General features: G+C 44.3%; 1 pseudogene; it reads right to left on the bottom strand.

Moving 5' to 3' along the window:
- Positions 1-5,986: 5,986 nt before the first annotated feature.
- On the bottom strand, positions 5,987-6,104 carry LOC126191866 (5S ribosomal RNA; annotated as a pseudogene).
- Positions 6,105-6,308: the final 204 nt, after the last annotated feature.

Raw genomic sequence — 6,308 nt, 5'->3', positions numbered from 1 at the left:
TGTTTCAGTTTCCTAATTTGTTCGCACTCTTCTGTGTCATTAAAGACTACCAGTTTTGTGTCATTCAGATTATCATCTACCTTCGTAGATAAGTTAGTGAACTGATCCGAAAGTTCGGCTACTTTCTCCGATAGTGAACACATTTCCTCAGTGTGTTTTTCTGAACCAAGTTTCAGATTGTCCATTTGTGTTGAAATCGAACCTACTGTGTCCTTCAAGTTTTCCTGAGTTTTTGCAAGTTGCGTAACCGAATCGGTAGATGCAACTGAGTCAAATTTAGCTTGTAAGGTCTCATGATTTTCGTGAACAGTAGTTTGCAGTTCTTTTATGGCTGCTTCGTGATTCTGTAGTGCATTTTCATGACGCGAAAAAATAGGTTGGAAATGCTCACAAATTTGTGTTTTTACGTCGTTACAGACTTTTTGACATTTCGATTCAATGTGATGTAACTCATTAGTTAAATCCTCACGTGTTTGTTCAAGTGTGGTGTCTAACTTTTGAAGATTTTGTTCCATTGCGTCTAACTGTTGCTGTGTTTGTCTCTGGTGTTGTTCCATTGTGTCTAACTTTTTAAGATTTTGTTCCACTGTGTCTAACTTTTGAAGATTTTGTTCCATTATGTCTAACTTTTGAAGATTTTGTTCCATTATGTCTAACTTTTGAAGCTTTTGTCCCATTTGTTGCATTAATTGTAATAACAGTGCACTGGTGTCTGAAACATGTTCCTCAGTGCTATTCGGCAGTGAAGTTGCACCGGCAACATTCACATTTTGACAAGCAGAAAATGTGTCTTGACTTATTTGAGAAAACGGTGAGGACCCAAAACCTGAGTCTACAATATTTGCGAGATTGTTTCCTGTCATTTCGGATTCCTGAGGCGAGCTGTTGCCGACCGATCGATCGATAATGCTTCCCCGTTCTCTAATTGTTTCAATGTCTACACCATTGTTTGCCGCCCGCTCCATTTCCCTATGCACAATTACCAAATTACTACTTTGAACATTAGTTAATTCATTACTCTGCGGCGCTAACACACTGCTTTCGTCTTCACTGTCATTTCTCAATTTAGTTTGGAGCCTAGTATTACGTTTTTCACACGCCATTATTGTCACAGTATTTCACACGACAACACAGAAAAGCACAATTTGAAGAGCAAAAATAAGAGAACACATTAACATAACACTGAAAATAATATCTAGTTAATTGCAGCTGCGAAATACTTAGTGCAAATCTACATGCATGCCACAACTGTTTTACTGTACAACAATGAAAAACTACAACTACAAAGGAAATTCTCTCTATGATTACGCGCTAGCAATAAACAAAAGCTACACTAATTACACAAACTACAAGAAAAAATCAGAAGATTCCAGTGAGGTATCCTCGGCTAAGGGTCGACATATGAAACGTACCCTTTTATCAATTTTACTAGACTGTGCTTAACCTGACACACAATATTTTTAGCGCAACGCAATCTGACTTTCAAAATTCCCTATAAAAGAATGGCCCTGACTAACATTAAACTATACCTTTCACAAATCACTTACCTCACAAAAATCTTCGCTGCTCAAGCTACTGCAATACAGCGAGCGCCACTACTGCCAGCTAAATAAAAGATTCAAACTATGGAAGGCACTAACTACTGATAGGGATAGTTAGCAAATGAAAGATATTAATAGAGAACAAACAATGTATTTACCTTGATATCATCATATATATAGCAGTTCATGACAAATTACAAAACTCCGCCATCTCTCTCCCCACATCCACCACTGCTGGAGGCTCACCTCCAACTGCCCAACGCTACGCGCTGTTCACAGCCAGCTGCCTAACACTACAATGGCGAGTATTACAACAATGCAAAGCAGCCACAGGCTGCACACAGTACAGCCAGTGATTTTCATACAGAGGTGGCGTTACCAATAAAAAAACCTAAACAGCCTACTTACAAAACATGCAGGATAGTGACAGGCTGCATGAAACCAACCCCCATAGAAACTCTTCACAGGACATCAGGTTTCACAAACCATGACTCATGTAGGAAAACCCATGAACATACCGAGAAGCTAAAACAAATCATTGATGCCCATCACTCAATATTTGGCCTAGAGTGTGGCCCCAGCAGACTCAAATCCAGACGCCGTTTCCTAAGTTGCGCCTTAGATGAGCCTCCCCACTCCCCCCTCCACCCATCTATTATCCGCTAAGAGAGGACCCACCAAGCGGCGTTTCTGGTGATTGGAATACCTGGAGAATGCTTAACCGCATCAGAACTGGGGTGGCTACTGTGAAATCTAATCTGATCAAATGGGGTTTGTTGGACGAAAATGACGACAAATGCGACTGTGGCACTCGACAGGACAAGGAATATCTTCTACAATGCCCTGCCTGCCCCCACAGATGCACCCTCGACGATCTGTAGCTGGCTAAAGAAGAAGCATTGGACATTGCCCGATACTGGGCAAACAAATTGTAGTTTCTGGACACGAAAAAGTAAAGTAATTAGAAAATTAGAAATATCCTTAAAACAAACATCACAATCTATGGAATCAGAACAAGCGGTTCTCAGCAAGTGTTCCAAGGGCTGGCCTGGGAAGGTAACTCAAACATATGGTAAGGTGAGACAGGCAGCCAATAATCGTACTCACGTAACAGGATGACAACTCACTGTAGGGGTAGCTTAAGCGCTGACCGACCGACTAACCAATCCTCCTAACGTCCGATCACCAGTACAACGATGGAATATTTTTAGGCAAGAGTGAAGAGGCGTACAGCACTACGTCTTCAGAGAAACACCCAAGGCCGAAGGAAACACTAGAACCTCCCAAAACATATGCTCAGTACAAATCAAAAGGCTGTCAAACTGCATGCCGTGTCGGACAGCGTCGACACGACGAGGAAAGGTACACTGCCGGAAAAGTACGCTAACCTCCAGTGTGAGTAACTGGGGCGTTAGTGGCCACAAGGCAGAAAATACCGCTGGTTGCCCTTCACTAATAAGAATAATACTAAATCCAAACTAACATCAAGTAGTAGAAGGGGGCTAATAGCTTCTGCAAAACCTAACAGACTCCACTGGTTGTGGTTGGTCTCACCGACCCTGGGAGCAGCAACACCAAACAACAGCGAGATCTCAGACAGTGGAGATTTCAGTACTGGATACGGTTCACTCAACTTCAAACATCCTGGGTCCAGTCGTCAGCTACAGCCCCTCGACCGGACAGTGCTCTCCGCCAGAGGTCCCGGCCTGCCCTTGGCGCTGCAGACCTCCTCGATGCTCCGTCCGAAGTCGAACTGATGTCCGTTCGCAACCCCTCTCCAAATAAAATAACTGCTCATTCAAGGGCACAAGAACACATGGATCCGGGAAAACAATTCCACCAACAACTCACAATACTATAACCAGTCACTGTGAAACGACAAGGACGAATTATAAGTCGGCACAAACACAGAGAAGCCAGAAGCGGTCGGAAGACCAAATGCATGTCGTCCGCTGCGACGAACGACCAACCAACGGTCGTCTCCACCCCAGTCAGGCACAGGAAAGATGCCAGTATAAATCGCCGACTGACAACTTATTACCATGAGATCACTTCGACGGGTGGACACACACACACTAGTAAAAGTTGCACTACTCGAATATCACGGTCCATTCAACTAAGACTCTTTGAATCTGGTCCTTGACGTAGTCGTGTACTCTCACGACCACATCCTTCCGTAGACAGTGCATGTGTGTCGCTAGCGATCGGGCGAGTACTGGTTGTCCGGGCATCACTGCTGCTCCGTCTCCACTCCACGGACACACGACGACCCGGAAATACTAGAGGCCGCTCCAAAGATGGTACCACAGTACGCGCTATCCATAAGCGCTGCTGCTGCCACTCACGGGCAGACAAAGCGAGCGTACGTAGTGGCGCCAGTGAACACACTAAGGAAACGAGAGGCCGCTATCGTTATTACAAGATGCCAGGCTATGAGCGGCATCAACGCGAGCCGCACACGGCTCAAAAAAGTTGATCACGACATTACTTAAGATTTTTTCACTGTTGAGGACGTTCAAAATGGTTTCCATCAGCTAAAGTACGGAGTCTGCAAAGCTGCGGAACAGATCGACTCACATGTTTCATGGTTGCCACTGACATGGATTCACAGGCAGTCACAATATTCTCTCTCATGTCATTCAACATGCTTGGCTTCATGGTATAGACGGTTTTCTTCAGAGTGCTCCACAGACAGAAGTCTGACAACTATAAACCGAGACATTTGGGTTCAAACTCAACTCGTCGGCCAATCCACATCTCTACAAATATTTCATCTAGGCATAAACGTACATCTCGTTGGTAACGTTGTTGAAGAAAAGTCTTCATCTTAGAGCAGCTGGTGAACAGGTGGTACAATTCGTTACTGCAACATGGTAAGATACTTTTCCCCTATCACTGTTCTTTCGGAATGCTCTGCATGAATTCTAACAGAAAAACCACACTACGCCGATAACTCAGGGCGATTAACAGCTCGTTCTTCCATAACATGGGGATCAGCTCTTGCTCAGTACACACAGTTATGGCGCTTGATGATTCCATACAGTTTAATTGTCGCCTTATCAAACCAAACAATGGGGTCACTGTCACAAATCCATTCAGAAAATTCGGGTCACGTATCCGGATCGTCCTAATTCATCGCGTGAAGCAACCTGGGAACGTAGGGTTTCCATTTTTCTTGATTTTAAATGCGGTAAACACTTTATCTGCCTACACCTGGCTTACGTGCAGCTTGCCGTATGGACTTGTTTTCGGATATTGTGAAACCTTGTACTACTGCCCCCTTTCGCCCGCTGCTGATTTGTTCCTGCCACGCCGTCCCTTATCATATCATGCACACTTCCTTCCCTCTGAAATTTGTTACGTAATTTAGTTAATTTTAAACGTTGGAGTGGCATCGTATCAAATTCTGACCGCCAGCGTCCCTGTATTTCTTTCAAGTTTTTGCGTTTCCAGTAGCACTTTTAAATCCACTTTCGTTGCTCCAAGGCCAAGTTTCCAGCCGTATTGTTCTTTACGTGTAGTTACTGGAAGCTGAAAATAAACAAAAGAAAAACAAATAAACGACTACGCACACTAATCATCAGAGCACCATATAATCACAAATGGATGAAGTTATCATTAATACTTCCTCAGTTCAAACAGAATATAGTACTTTCTTGGACGCCCTGTGTTTGACGCCACTTCGGCGTCTTGTATATGGATTGAGATGAAATAGAAAATCACAAATACCGATTCCCGAGCGAAAAAAGTCACCGACCCGGCCGGGAAATGAACCCAGGGCGCCGCGATCTCGAGGCAGCGAAAGCAACCAATAAACTGCTAGTTGCGGACTGCTAGATAATAAATTGAAATCTAGGCATCATTTGACAAATGCCAGACACATACTTGTTAAATACAGCTGTATTTTCACATGCACAAAGCAACTTAACAAAAGGGGGAAATTTTTGACAATAGCATTCCTGAGCAGTTAGCCTTGGCTAAATGTTTTTTATTGCATACAATGACCGGTGGTGAACATAGAGGAGTGATGAGCGCAAAATTAGTTTGTTTCAACTATTCAAAACTGAGCCATTGAACAAGTGTAGTTAATAGTATGTGGCAAGAACAGAACATTGTTGATATCAACGTGGACGTGTGTGAGAAATATATTGGGAGGTACCTGTAAAGTCGGTGGTGAAACTGTGAAATGCAGATGGAGAGACTTATTCCATACTCTGTTAGCGCTAATACTACAGTAACAGCCTAACTTCTTCCACATAGGACATGAAGGCCCAAAGGTACCGACTGGCCGCCGTGTCATCCTCAGCCCACAGGCGTCGCTGGATGCGGATATGGAGGGGCATGTGGTCAGCACCCGGCCGTTTGTCTGTTTCCGAGGCCAGCGCCGCTACTTCTCAATCAAGTAGCTCCTCAGTTTGCCTCACAAGGGCTGAGTGCTCCCCGCTTGCCAACAGCGCTCGGCAGACCGGATGGTCGCCCCTCCAAGTGCTAGCCCAGTCCGACAGTTCTTAACTTTGGTGATCTGACGGGAACCGGTGTTACCACTGCGGCAAGACCGTTGGCTACAGTAACAGCCTACTTGTCACTTATATAGCGCTTCTGTACGCTCTAGCAGTGTAGCTCATTCTATTCCGGTACCTATGTGGACAGTGCCATTCGATATTGTCGAAACGACATCATCTTGTCTCATCTTCTGCTGATATGTCTATACTGAAGCTTTAGTAGTAGGCACTTACTCACCATCCGGCAATTATGTTCATAAAACAG

This window comes from Schistocerca nitens, chromosome 6 (assembly GCF_023898315.1).
Source record: "Schistocerca nitens isolate TAMUIC-IGC-003100 chromosome 6, iqSchNite1.1, whole genome shotgun sequence".
In the NCBI taxonomy this organism is placed as follows: Eukaryota; Metazoa; Arthropoda; class Insecta; order Orthoptera; family Acrididae; genus Schistocerca; species Schistocerca nitens.
This window is presented reverse-complemented; position numbering and strand designations above follow the sequence as displayed.